Source organism: Herpailurus yagouaroundi, unplaced genomic scaffold, assembly GCF_014898765.1.
Source record: "Herpailurus yagouaroundi ecotype Mexico unplaced genomic scaffold, PumYag 77, whole genome shotgun sequence".
Taxonomy (NCBI): Eukaryota; Metazoa; Chordata; class Mammalia; order Carnivora; family Felidae; genus Herpailurus; species Herpailurus yagouaroundi.
Window position 1 is genome coordinate 23,500,916 of NW_024412388.1, and position 14,128 is coordinate 23,515,043.

General features: G+C 40.2%; 1 protein-coding gene across 20 annotated transcripts in view; it reads right to left on the reverse strand.

Moving 5' to 3' along the window:
- Positions 1–14,128, reverse strand: part of PUM1 (pumilio RNA binding family member 1) — a 135,375-nt gene that overhangs the window by 94,780 nt on the left and 26,467 nt on the right. The window contains exon 1 of one of the 20 annotated variants that reach the window (XM_040467338.1): positions 3,114–3,124. The exons of the other annotated variants lie outside the window; for them this stretch is intronic. The gene's annotated coding sequence lies outside the window, so the exon portion shown is untranslated. Of the gene's footprint in view, positions 1–3,113; positions 3,125–14,128 lie in introns of those variants that run through there. 20 annotated transcript variants of the gene reach the window in all.

Sequence of the window (14,128 nt, forward strand, 5' to 3'; positions counted from 1 at the left end):
GCAGGACTCTCACAAACCCCTCATCTGACCATCACTACCTCCCCATGTAGGTGTACAATCGCCAGCAGTGGGTACACACAAAGGTCAGGCTGAGATCAGACAGGCAGAGGGAAGAGTATGGAGAACACGGGCCAGAATACAGCTAGGAGAACCAACCCAAGGATTTTATTAACAGGGCTGCCTGTTTATCACCCAGCAATCTTAACTTGACTGAACCGACACCACATAAAAATATAGCTACACCGCTGTTCGGAGTCACATACCTTCAAAACCCAGAGCTGATATACGCTACAAAATGACAACGTGTCACTAAGACAAAGCAGCTTTGGGATGCCTGCTAAAAATGGAAATTTGTAAAATTCAAAATGAAGCTAAAATTCAGCCCAATGAGAACAAAGAGACACAGATAGAGACCAAGCTTTTGACTGTGGTTAAAATACTTTCAAAGGGCCTGGAAACAAGCTGTGAACACATTACAAAGTGTTTCCGTTATTTAGGTAAACACACTGAGTAAGCTTCTAAGCTATAGGTAGTAAAGATAAAGGCCGGGCCGTGGGGGGAGGAGAGAATGAGGACAAGATGCTAACTGGAAAACTACAAATGTCAGATGAAATCATTTTGAACCTTCAGGCCAGAGTGAACATTTACAAAGCATGTAAATCAAATGCATAAAGCTCTATATCTAGCTCTTTCTGTGGAATCCAATCATACATTTAACTAGAGCTAGGCATTTCTTGAAAATCCAATCTACAAATAGTTTTAACCAAGAATGTTGGAAATCCTATTTATATTTGCCAAGGAGGGAAATATAAAGAGAGTAGTAAGGCAAGGTACAGAACATGCAGTACACATATTTATGTCATCGTCACAACAACGTCACAGCGATTGTTTCCATTTAAAAGATGAGAACACCGAACCTCTGAGAAATGCCCTTCCCAACTGTTGTTAAGAGGGCAGAGCCCTTAAATGGCACTGCCGGGATTTGAATCCGGGGCTTCCAACTCAAAATGCAACGTCCTTCCTATGTGACCACGCTGCCTCCAAGGCAGCCACAGGAAGTTTCGCCCCCTCAGATAACAGTGCCTTCTGTTTCTGCCTGGGCTTTGAGGGGTGTGCCTCCTTGGCGTGTTTGCCTTTGCTTTCCACTGTCTCCTCCCCCGCACCTTCAAAGCCAGCCCACCCTGCCCTTGGAGCCATTTCCATTCCCTTCTATATGATCTATCTTCCCATCCATCCCTCACTCACTCATTCATTCATTCTCTCTCTCTCTCTCTTTCTCTCTCTCCCCTCCCCCCCCCTTTTCCCTCTTTCCCTCTCTCTCTGTTCTTATTTGCTAGCTCTCTCAGGTCTTCTCTCTCCCTCTCTTCAGTTCCCTCTTCACCTCCTCCAGCCCTCCCTCTTTCCGGGTGTCTCCCTCTGTTCCCCTCCCCCCCCCCCCCCACCCAGAGGATGAACCACTCTTCCTCCTACCTCTGCGCACTACCCTCCTAGTTCTTGTTGGTCGTTCTCCTCACACTGGTGAGAAGGAGCCTCACTTTCCAAAGTTGGCCATGCTAGTCCAGAAACTCCATTATAAACCATTTGCCCACAGGTGACTAGACCAGACAAATCAAATCATTCTCACAAAAAAACGTTTTTAACTAGTCAGGAACGTACTGTTTATAGTAGAAGCTATACCTGGTATGGTCATGGACACCAGGCAGACTCTCCACACAAATTCTTCCTGGGAAACAGAACTAATGATCAGAAGAAGATGCTCGGGAATCAAGAGAAATCAAAGAATGAAGAAATATTTTAGGCAGGTAACAAAGAAGCTCCTTCTATCATAAAAGAGAAGAGCTGGCTGCAAATTATAATCAGAGTAAATCCTCCCATCAGGACAGAACAGTCTTGTCCAGTCCTGGTGCTCTACTGCTTTCTCTAGGTTTGAGTGCCGGGTGAGTGTTAATTTCTAGCACGACTTACTAATTTCTTCTCCATTTTTGCTAAACGTCTAGAAGACGTCCTTCCTTTCACTAACTGCTCTTACCTATCTGCTTTGGTTTCACAAATCCATTTCCTGTTTTCCGTCTCTGGGCTACTTGCCAGTAACACGGAACTTTCTCATAACCATCCAGGACTTGCTCTACCACTGCCCCTCCCCATGAAGGCATCTGCCAGTCCCTTTACTGAAGACGCGAGCAAGAGAAGCACTTTAGTGCCTGACCTACGTCTATGTTCCTCTCTTCATCCCACCACAAATACCATCCATACACAGGTCCTATGCTTCTGAGTTTCCCTTCCATTTCCCAGTTCCCAGAACTTTCTTCCGTAAACTCAACAGCTATCTCTCCTTCTAGCAGGGATCCTGTCCTAACTAGATCCTGTTGCCTAATTTGGCAAACTAAGTTGCACGTTTTACCACACGGAAGTTATAAAATAAAAACAAATAGACCCAGAATTACAGATCACACTTGGAAAATTAAAAAGTAAGCAAAAGTACCACTTTACAAATCTTTTAACATAATCAAATTCTCTTTAAGATAATCACATGGAAAGGGTGCCTGCCCTTTCCATCACCCCTTGAGAAACCCTACTTACCATACCCAACGGTCCATACACTTATCACAATCATCAATGAATGATACACATGTCACTACTGCCTCATCTGTAAAACTGAGGTAACACCAACTCTTTTACAAGTTTGTTGTAATAGTTAAAGGAGACAAAATGGCCAATACTTAGGAGGCACTTATTCAACTGTACCCACCTCACAGGTTATTCTGTTTCAAGTACCTGAAATGTCTCCTTCACCCATTCATCCCTTCTTTCCCCACCGCCCCCCCCCCACCCCCAGGGTTAAGATTTTGGCCATTCCTTGTTGGGAGGGTGGGGTGGGTGTCTCTCCAGTTCAGCATTTCCATAATCAACGTATTAAAAGTACCTAGATCATGCAAACATCTAAATTACTTTCTAAAACTTAGCATCTCAAAGTACACCCATCTCTCTGTCTCAATTCCCAGCTAAATCATCAATTCAAAGAAACTTCAACACTCACTCTCCATCCTCATCCATTCGGAAACTTCCAAAAGGGAAACAAAAAAACAAAAAAACAACACCATCGCTGGCTCAACCTCATGTTCTTTCAGTTCTCATTTCTTAAAACACTCAGTAAAACCACTTTATAAAATTCCTTCATTCCTGAACTTCCCATGCCACTATGGTCTCCTGATTCTCCTCCTACCTCACTATTCAGATGTTTGCCAACCAACATTGCCAACCAACATTGTAGTCAAAGGGGGGAAAAAAGAACAAACTCAGGCACAAAGACATCCAAATGTAAACAGTTCGTGATCCAAATATTTAATCAATTACAATTAATCCATTTTTCAAGCAGGTGTTATTGAACATTATACCTCAAAGAATGGAATGAAGCAAATAATCACGGGAGGCCACACAGTCTGGAATAAAAGCCCTAAGAAAGAAACAAGTTTTGACAGCGCTGTGGTCAGGTTCTTGGCCCTACTCTGCTAGCATTCCTCTTAACTGCCCAGTGTGTCTTTACAAAGAATGTCCCTCTACTTGAGCCAGCTTGACCAGCTCTCCATGGCTTGTACAGAAGAACCAAACTCGGACACAAAGATATCACTGACTTGGTATTTTTTTTTTAATTTTTTTTTTAACGTTTTATTTATTTTTGAGACAGAGAGAGACAGAGCATGAACGGGGCAGGGGCAGAGAGAGAGGGAGACACAGAATCAGAAGCAGGCTCCAGGCTCTGAGCCATCAGGCCAGAGCCCAACGCGGGGCTCGAACTCACGGACCGCGAGATCGTGACCTGAGCCGAAGTCGGACGCTCAACCGACTGAGCCACCCAGGCGCCCCAACTTGGTATTTATTAAATCACACTGGAAGTCTTTATTTTTTTTTAACGTTTATTTATTTTGAGAGAGACAGACACAGCACGAGCCGGGGGGGAGGGGGGGGATGGGGGGCAGAGGGAGAGAGGGAGAGAGAGAATCCCAAGCAGGCTCCACACTATCAACACAGAGCTCAATGGGGGGCTCAGTCTCTTGAACCGTAAGATCATGACTTCAGCCAAAATCAAGAGTCGGATGCTTAACCAACTGAGCCACCCAGGCACCCTAATATAGTATTTTAAAAAAGAGTAACTCAGAGCTATATAGTGCGCTTAGAAAAATAAAATTCAACAAATCAATACTTTCTGAATATTCTCTGTAATGGACATGTTTCAAGACACCTGCTTAGAAAGGACAAGTTCATGACTCCTATCATCTCTGGCCACAAGCACCTACTGCAAAAGTATTCCCCTAAATGGCCAAATCCCTGGTACCTGGTAAGAAATGATAAACTGACCTAATCAGGTTCTTCTCTTACCATGTGAGCCTGACGGGTATGGAGAGATAAAATGAAGGTTCCTGAAGATCTGGCAGTTGGGGCTATCATTTTGGATTCAAGTATCAGCTGGTGAATAAGCAGAAGACAAGCAACGTAGAGAAAGAAATGTGCTGGAAACAGAAAGCCACCTAGTGCCAAGGGGGCCCACGTTTACATTTCTACTCAGGGGTGGTCAGAGAGAATCCCTGGCATTCTTTCATTAAAGCCCTGAATTTTTGCTAGTTAAAACATATTTCTACCCCTTGAGACTAAAATTGCCTTTACTAGAATAGGTGCTTCCTCAACCACTGAATCTAAGTTGTCAGAGGAGCTTTTCTCCTCCACAACTACCTTTGTTCTCCTGGAGGATTTTCTGCACAGGCAAGCCTAGATCACGTTAGCTCTGTTTCACTAGCACAGATCCAGAACAATATAAGCAGGGGAGCTGGTGCCAAGAACCATTACAGGAAGGAGACACCAGTGAGAAAAAGCCAAGCAAAAGCCAGAGAAACTTGAGCAGTGCCTGGCTGGCTCAGATGGCAGAGCATGAGACTCTGGATCTCGGGGCTGGTCTGTTTGAGCCCCATGTTGGGCGTAGAGATTAGTTAAAAAATTAAGACCCTAAAAAAAAAAGGCAGGAGAAACTTGAGCGATAAAATATGGAAAGGGAACATGAGAATTAACTACTAAGTCTGTTCTACAGCAGCTCTTGTACCACTACGTATCAATATCATAAACAATAACTGATACTTACTAAGCCTTACTTTGTGCCAGACCCTATCCTATAAATACTTTGTATGTTTTAACAATCATAAATACTTTGTATGTTTTAACAATCATAATTTGAAAATGCAGGTACTCTTACAAAAGCACCCACTTTGTAAGAAAAGCAAAAACTGATTACGGTCCTCAAATAAAATTTAAATAAATCAGCATCCTTCTTGGCGGGGAGGGGATGGGTGGCATTGACAAAAAAACCCACTCTCTCGGCCTAAGTGGCTGCAAACCCTACTACGTGATCTTACTCATGAAGGTTTCCATTCTTTTTCACTGTCAGTGACAACACTAAACACCAGCATTTGCTGAGTTTCAAGACACTGTACTACAAAAATAGATATTATTCCACTTTATACACAAGGAAACCAAGGTTTAGTGAAGTAATTTGTGCAAAGACATATAGCAGATAGAGTGGAATTCAAATTTAAGTCTCTACCCTTTACTACCTTCTCTGTTCTCGTCAAAGTCACACAAAAGCACACCTGGGTTCAACAGCTGTTCCAGCAACAAATTACTACACTATTTTGATACTGTCTTCTATGATACACAATGAGGAAAATGAAGTCACCACAGCCAGGATTAGACAGAACGTCCACTTCATGTTTTTTTATTTTTTTAATGTTTATTTATTTTTGAGAGAGAGAGAGAGAGCGTGAGTGGGGAAGGGGGCAGAAAGAGAGGGAGACACAGAATCCGAAGCAGGCTCCAGGCTCTGAGCTGTCAGCACAGAGCCTGACGTGGGGCTCAAATTCACAGAACCTGAGCTGAAGTCAGATGCTTAACCGACTGAGCCACCCAGGCGCCCCCATCCACTTCTTTATTATCTATCATTAAACACTGCTACTACTTCTACTAATTAAGGTAAATATATTAGAATTACAGATTTCCTAATATGCTGGTGGCATTCTGCTAGGGTGATTAACAGACCCACATAATAAACTACTAGAACTAAGTTACCAAAACTGTTTTGCTACCAGACTACCAGAATATATACATCTCACGTAAATGTCAGCACTTCCTAAACATAAAAGAAAACAATTTTGAAAGCAAAAGGAATTAATACACATTTTCAAAATCATTTAATGATACTAGTGACCTTTAAACACGAAAAAACCTCACAACTGCTGGTTCTGCCAGTCTTTTTCTTAATTTCACCAATCATGTTCAAACTGAAATCAATAATGAAGGCAAGGCCATTTTTTTTTTTTTAATTTTTTTTCAACGTTTTATTTATTTTTGGGACAGAGAGAGACAGAGCATGAATGGGGGAGGGGCAGAGAGAGAGGGAGACACAGAATCGGAAACAGGCTCCAGGCTCTGAGCCATCAGCCCAGAGCCTGACGCGGGGCTCGAACTCACAGACCGCGAGATCATGACCTGGCTGAAGTCGGACGCTTAACCGACTGCGCCACCCAGGCGCCCCAAGGCAAGGCCATTTTAACTGCAAAAAGAAACGGTTTAATTGTTATGGAAGAACCTAATAAAAAGTGTAAAACTTAAGACAATGATCGGGGCGCCTGGGTGACTCAGTTGGTAGAGCAGCAACTCTTGGTCTGAGTTCAAGCCCCTCACTGGATGCAGAGATTACTTAAAAATAAAACACCTTAAAAACTTCAGATAATGATCAATCGTCTCTCTTCTTGTCTGGAAACTACTATCTGTAGCCAGAGAGCTGACTGGCATATTGCTAACCACCAAAAAAACCCAAAATTCAGAAACATAAAAGAGACTCCTACACCACTATAGAGATTACATTTACATAAAAAAAATGTTTATTTACAAATGGGGAACACACCAGAAAGCGTTCATTAGCAGTAAAAAACTTCATTCTGAAATACCAATCTCAAGAGAGAACACATGGAAAAAATAAAAAAAGATAAATGAAGAATACTCATCCAAAAGTTCCTAAATCAGGTTGTGGCAAATCTGTATCAGGCTCTTTTCAAAAAATGAAACAAAATTTAAAGGCACCATTGACCTCACTGGAATCAGGAACAATCTTACTGGCAGAGTATTAGAGTCTATGTGAAAGTAGCAAATATTTACCCACCAAAAAGGCATAGAAGTGGATTTTCCAAAGTCTTGCTAACATCAAATTTTCTGAGATTCACTTTGTCATCCCTGGGGCTCACTAACAGACATGTAAGAATTCCTACCATAAGAAGGGTTTGTCAGAGAAAACAACTTAAGGGCCAACACAGTCACTGATAAGAATTTTCCACAAATTACAAGACAGTGACTATTTTTAACAAATGTACAATTAAGACCACCAGTGGAAACTACCAATTTTGGAAAATAAGCTAGGAGGAGAAACTGTCAGCCGCAAGGTACGCCTACAGTGTCAGTCTCCAGGTGGGAGAGGTCCTTACGCAAAGACTACTTCTCTAGTTATTTGCTCTCCCTTGTTGGCAAACCAGAAGTTGGATGCAAACAAAAGTTCAAAGACCATGGCACACAGGTCCTACTGCTCTCTTAACTGCTGTCATAACCACTAAGTAGCAAAACTGCACTTTATCAATAGTGCCATGGCAGTTCGTCTTCTCTCTCTAAAAGTCACCCCCACAGTATTAAAAACATGACGGGCAGTACACACGAATATCTGTAATGTGAGAAATTACCCTTGGTCTCAGGAGTGATAAAAATAGCAGAAATAGGACTTCCAGTGCCAGCTTCTTTAAAATGGTTCTTATCCTGCTTCAAAGAATACTTTGTCATGTTTTTCTACAGCTTTTCAAGAAAGAAATCTGATGGGGCACCTGTGTGGCTCAGTCGGTTAAGCATCCGATTTCGGCTCAGGTTATGATCTCAGGTCATGAGTTTGAGCCCCGCATTGGGCTGTCTGCTCTCAGCACAGAGCCTGCTTTGGACCCTCTGTCGTCCTCTCTCTCTGCCCCTCCCTTTCTCCTTCTCTCTCTCTCTCCCTCTCTCTCTAAACTAAATTAAAAAAAATTTTTTTAAGAAATTTGACAATATGCATCAAGTTTTATAAATGTTAATTGCCTCTGTTCTAGTAACTCCACTTCTAGGATTTTAGCCAAAGCAAATAATCAGAAATACGATCAAAGAGTGTTAACAAAGATCTTCAACCTGGCAATGTGATGGCAAAAGTGGTTAAAAAGTTAAACTACAGCAGGAATCATTAAGTGTAGTATATATTCACTTACAGAATTTTATGCAGCTATTTAAAACATCTTCAAAATTGTTTGAGAAAAATGTGTATGTGTAAGGATTCTAAAGACAACAAATCTGCATATATAAAAAGAAACAAATACATTTCCATACAGAGACATAAACAAAGTAAGACTAGAAGGTTAAAAAAAAGACTAAGGTAATATACTCAAATGTTAAAATTTCTTCAGTAGTTTCTGTATTTTGTGTAATGCCTATGAAAAAAATCAGAATCTTCTAAAAACAAATTTGACAATATTTATGTCTTTAAAATATTAGTAACTTTCAAACCAACAATCCTCTTTCTAAAAACATCTTAAATAACCACAATGAGGAATAAGTTCTATAAGCCAAGGTGCTCACTGTGTAGTTACTTTTAACAATAAGAAAAAAACAGTTAAGAAATACTTTCAACAGGGGCACCTGCATGGCTCAGTCGATTAAGCGTTCAACTGCTGATTTCAGCTCAGGTCATGATCTCACTCACAGTTTGAGAGTTTGAGCCCCCATCGGGCTCCGAGCTGGCAGGGCAGAGCCTATTTGAGATTCTCTCTCCCTCTCTCTCTGCCCCTCCCTGCTTGCTTGCTCGTTCTCTCTCTCAAAATAAACAAACAAGCTTAAAAAATTTAAAGAAAGAAAGAAAAAAATTTTCAACAAAAAGTTAGGGGTAGGATAGCCAACAGTAAATAAAAATTAGGTTAGTTATGGTACATTCAGAAGCAGTTTCTACAGGGAAACACTGTGAAAAAGAACAGAAATAGGGTGGGCCTTTTATGACTGTCAGAATAGTTCGTACTTACTATGTTCTAGGTAGCAGTATGTATTATTTAATTCTCAAATTATGAAATAATTCCTAATTATCCTCCATTTCCCATTTTTTTAATGGAGGAGGAAACTGAGGTAGAGAAAGGTTAAAAACTCGCCCAAAGTTACCCAGGCAGGCTGACTCCCGTGTCTCTTTCCGGTGTCCTATATTGGGGGATCAAAATGTGTCTGGGGTACTCCAACTGTTTAAATGGGCAATAAAGACAAAAGGGCCCATCCAGATCCAACAAAGCTGCACCAGACAAAAGCCTGCTAGAAACCCAAAAGCGGAGAAGGAGCTGTGCACACTACTCTGCCACCCAACTGTGTATCTGAAGATGTAACAGCCACCCACACAGCCCATCTGTGGCCAGAACTCTCTCCGTTAATTCAAGGATGATCAAAAGGAAGCAAGTCATCATGAGGCCACAGGGAGTAAACTACTTAATGAGGAAAAAGAAGTCACATCCTGAAGATATAAAAGAGAAGATTTCTGAAAATGATTTACCTATCGGAAGAAAGAATATAGATCTACAGACAAAAATTCATAGCAAAATTCAAATCCACAAGGCAGTAAGTCAACTGGTGAATGTGTAAAATTTATATAGTATATCATACAAAGGAGTATTATTTGGCCACAAAAAGGAATGAAGCACTGATACATAAACATGCATGAACCCTAAAAACATTAGGTAAGTGAAAGAAGCCAGACACAAAAAGCCATATATTTATATGATCCCATTTATATAACATATCCACAATAAACAAATCTACAGAAACAAGAATAGACTTGGGTTTGCCAGGGACTTGGAAAAGGAGAAAATAGGCAATGACTACTAATGAGTACAAAGTTTCTTCTGGAAGTGCTAAAAATGTCTACAGTTACATAGCTGATAAGTTGCATAATACTGTGGATGTACTAAAAACCACTGAATTACAAATTTAAGGACAAATTTTAAGGTATGTGAAAAATAGCTCAATAAAGCTGTTATTTAAAAAACAGAACTTGGCACACTTTTTCTGTAACAGGCCAAAGAATATAGGCTTTGTGGGCTACACAGGGTCTTTATCATATCTTTCTTTGGTTTGGTTTGTTTTGATTTGGTTCAACTATTTAAAAAGGTAAAAAACCATTCTTAGCTCAAGGGCCATACATAAACAGGCAGCAAGCCAGATTTGGCACAGAGGCCACAGTTTGCCAAATCTAGTTTAAAAATAAATCATTCTTAAATTTTTCCAAGTGAATACATGCTAAGTTAATGCTGATCTATAAATTAAGTAAAAGATCTTTTATCAAACTTATAAATAGAGTTCCACAAATGTTATTGGATAAAGGGACCAGGGAAAATGTATCAAACAGAATTTAACATTTTTATCAATAATTAAGATCATATAAATAATAAGAATAAAACCCACATTAAAAAATAAAGATAACTGCTCACGTGAAAAGATGCTGAACATCATTAGCCATCACAGGAATATAGATTCAAACCACAATGAGATACCATCACGTACCTATCAGAATGGCTAAGATAAAAAAACGTAACACCACCACATGCTGGTAAGGGTTCAGAAAAATTAGACCAAACATGGCTGGTAAGAATGTAAAATGGCACAGCCAACTCTGGAAAACAATTTGGCAGTTTCTTCAAAAACTGAACATGCAACTATCCTATGATCGACCCAGCACCTGCACTCCTAAAGCAGTTATCCCAGAGAAATGACAACTTATGGTCACAGAAACACCTGAATATGAATGCTCACGGCAGCTTTATTTCCAGCAACTAAAAACCAGAATCTGCCCAGGTGCCCTTCCACAGGTGAAACAAACTGTGGTACATCTACAAAATAGCACAGTGTGCAGCAACAAGAAGGAATGAACTACTATATGCAACAACTTGCTAAAAGTCTCCAGGACCTTCTGCAGAGCAAGAAAAGGCCAATCCCCAAAGGTAATACGATGATTCCATTCAGAATAGTTTGGAAAAGACAAAATCGCAAAACTGGAGAATAAGAAATTAGAGTTTGGGGGGAGCTCCCCTATCCCCTACCCCTCAAGGGGAAGGTGGATGTGGTTATAAAAAGAGCTACTCAGAGGCACCTGGGTGGCTTAGTTGGGCAAGCTTCCGACTTCAGCTCAGGTCATGATCCCACAGTTCGTGGGTTCAAGCCCTGCATCGGGCTCCACACTGAGCATGGAGCCTGCTTAAGATTTTCTTTTTTTCTCTGCCCCCCACTCCACCCCGCCCCTCTGCCCCCTGCCCCATTCGCTCTCTCTAAAATAACAAAGAAAGAAAGAAAGAGGAGAGGCCCTTTATCTTAATAAAACTCCCATACCACATTTAAAATACACACACACACACACACACACACACACAAATGAGATCAAAACCGGAGAAATCAGAGGTGCCTGGGTGGCTCAGTCGGTTAAGCATCTGACTTCGGCTCGGGTCATGATCTCACCATTCATGGGTTCAAGCCCCCATAGGGCTCTGTGCTGACAGCTCTGAGCCTGGAGCCTGCTTTGGATTCTGTGTCTCCCTCTCTCTGCTCCTCCCCTGCTTACACTCTCTCTCTGTCTCTCAAAAATAAATAAATAAATGTTAAAAAAATTTTTAATTAAAAACAAAACTGGAAAAACTCAGTAAGATGGATGGATTTTTATCAATGTCAGCATCTTAGTTGTAATGTCATATTACACAACATTACCTACAAAATGTTATCTACAAATGTTATACTGTAAAATGTTACCCCTGGGGAGAAATTTGGCAAAGTGTATAAAGGATTGTACACTGTATTACTATACTCTGTATTATTTCTTAAAATAGTATGTGAGTTGACAATAACTAAATCAAAATTTTAAATTAAAAAAAGACAGGTGTGGGGTGCTTGTGGCTCAATTGGTTAAGTGCCCAACTTCGGCTCAGATCCTGATCTCACAGTTGTTAAGTTCGAACCCCACATTGGGCTCTCCACTGTCACCATGGAGCCTGCTTAGGATTCTCTGTCCCCCTCTCTCTTTGCCCCTCTCCCACTCGCTCACTCTCTTTAAAAAATAAAATAGGAAAGAAGAAAGCAAGGAAGGAAGGAAGGGAGGGAGGGAGGGGGACAGGCAGATGGGCGGCTGAGTCGGATAAATGTCTGACTCTTGATTTTGGGTCAGGTCATGATCCCAGGGTTATGGACTTGAACCGTGCACATCAGGCTCCATGTGTGGAACCTGCTGGGATTCTCTTTTTCTCCCAATCTCTCTGTCCCTTACCTGCTTATTCTCTCTCTCTCTCTCTCAAAATAAATAAACATTAAAAAAGAAAAGGCCACTATAAAGAAATAATGAAGATATGGCTTAAAAATATGGAGAATAAACAGAGGGTTGCTGGAGAGGTGGGGGGGGGGGGAGATGAGCTAAAGGGGTAAGGGGCATTAAGGAATCTACTCCAAAAATCATTGTTTCACTATATGCTAACTTGAATGTAAATTAAAAAAATAAAGAAAAAAAATAAATTTCTTTAAAAATGAGAGTTCCATAAAAAAGATAGTCCTGAGCAAAAAAAAAAAAAACAACCCTAAAATAAGCAAATATATAACCAAAAGAACCTTTTTCTCAAGCTACAAAAAAAAAACCAATGCAGATCAAAAGGTTTCACTCAAATAGCACATAAAAATCACATCCTGAACAAACTATCCTAAAGTTGGAGTATTCCTTAAGTATTCCAGCGGGGGGGGCGGTTTACTCTTGGTTCTCTAAAATACTACATGCCAGGGCGCCTGGGTGGCTCAGTCGGTTAAGCGGCCGACTTCGGCTCAGGTCATGATCTCGCACTCCGTGAGTTCGAGCCCCATGTCGGGCTCTGTGCTGACAGCTCAGAGCCTGGAGCCTGTTTCAGATTCTGTGTCTCCCTCTCTCTGACCCTCCCTTGTTCATGCTCTGTCTCTCCCTGTCTCAAAAATAAATAAAACGTTAAAAAAAAATTTTTTTAATAAAGAAAGAAAATAAAATACTACATGCCAAAGACAATAAAACATACAAACTATGGCCAAAGATTTGGTCTTGATACAACTGTCTTTCACATATAAAGGCTACAGAAACACAATATAGAAAAATAACAAAAATATGCCACCCACATTCCATCTTTCAAGTGATGAGTGTACCAAGCATTCCAGCTGAGAGAATTAAAATTAAGCACACAAAATGGATAACAGTCACAAAACCATTTAATGGAACACTACTGAGCAATAAAAAGGACGATAAACAATAAACAACAACAATAAGCAATAAACAACAACATAGATTCTCAAATGCATTATGCTAAGTGGAAAAAAAACAGATTCAAAACTACATACACTTACAGTATATGACATTTTGGAAAAGGCAAAACTAAAGGGGCAAAAAACAGATTCATGGTTACCAGTTGCTGGGAACAGAGTTAAGAAGTGACTATGAAGGGGCTCCATGGAATGTGGGGATGGGTCAAACTGATCTTGATCATGGTAGTTACAAGAATATCTGCATTTGTCAAAACCTATAAAAGTGCATACTAAAATAACATATTTTACTATACACAAATTGTATCTTAAAAAGGGGGGAAATAATTACACAAGAGGCAGAATAGCTTTATGAACATCTAGCAGTATTTTTCCCATTCTAAGACCTAAGAAAATAATTCAAACTGCAAATATTGATGAACAAAATATTCATTACAGAACCACCTACAATGGTAAAAATTTAGAAGCCTAAATGACTAATATCAGGAAATAATACAGAAAAGAATGAGACCATTAAATATAATGAAATATTATAAAACCTTAAAATTATCTACAGAAATATTCTGTCATAGGGTATTTTGATATGTTAGACCAAAAAAAAAAAAAAAGACAGAAAACTATAATCACAGAAATGTTTTTATTTTACCTGAACTTGTTCCAAAAAGGATTCAGAGTGACTTACAAAATCTAGTAAATTCAACTAATGAGAAAATTAAGGCAAAGGGAAAATGAGAAG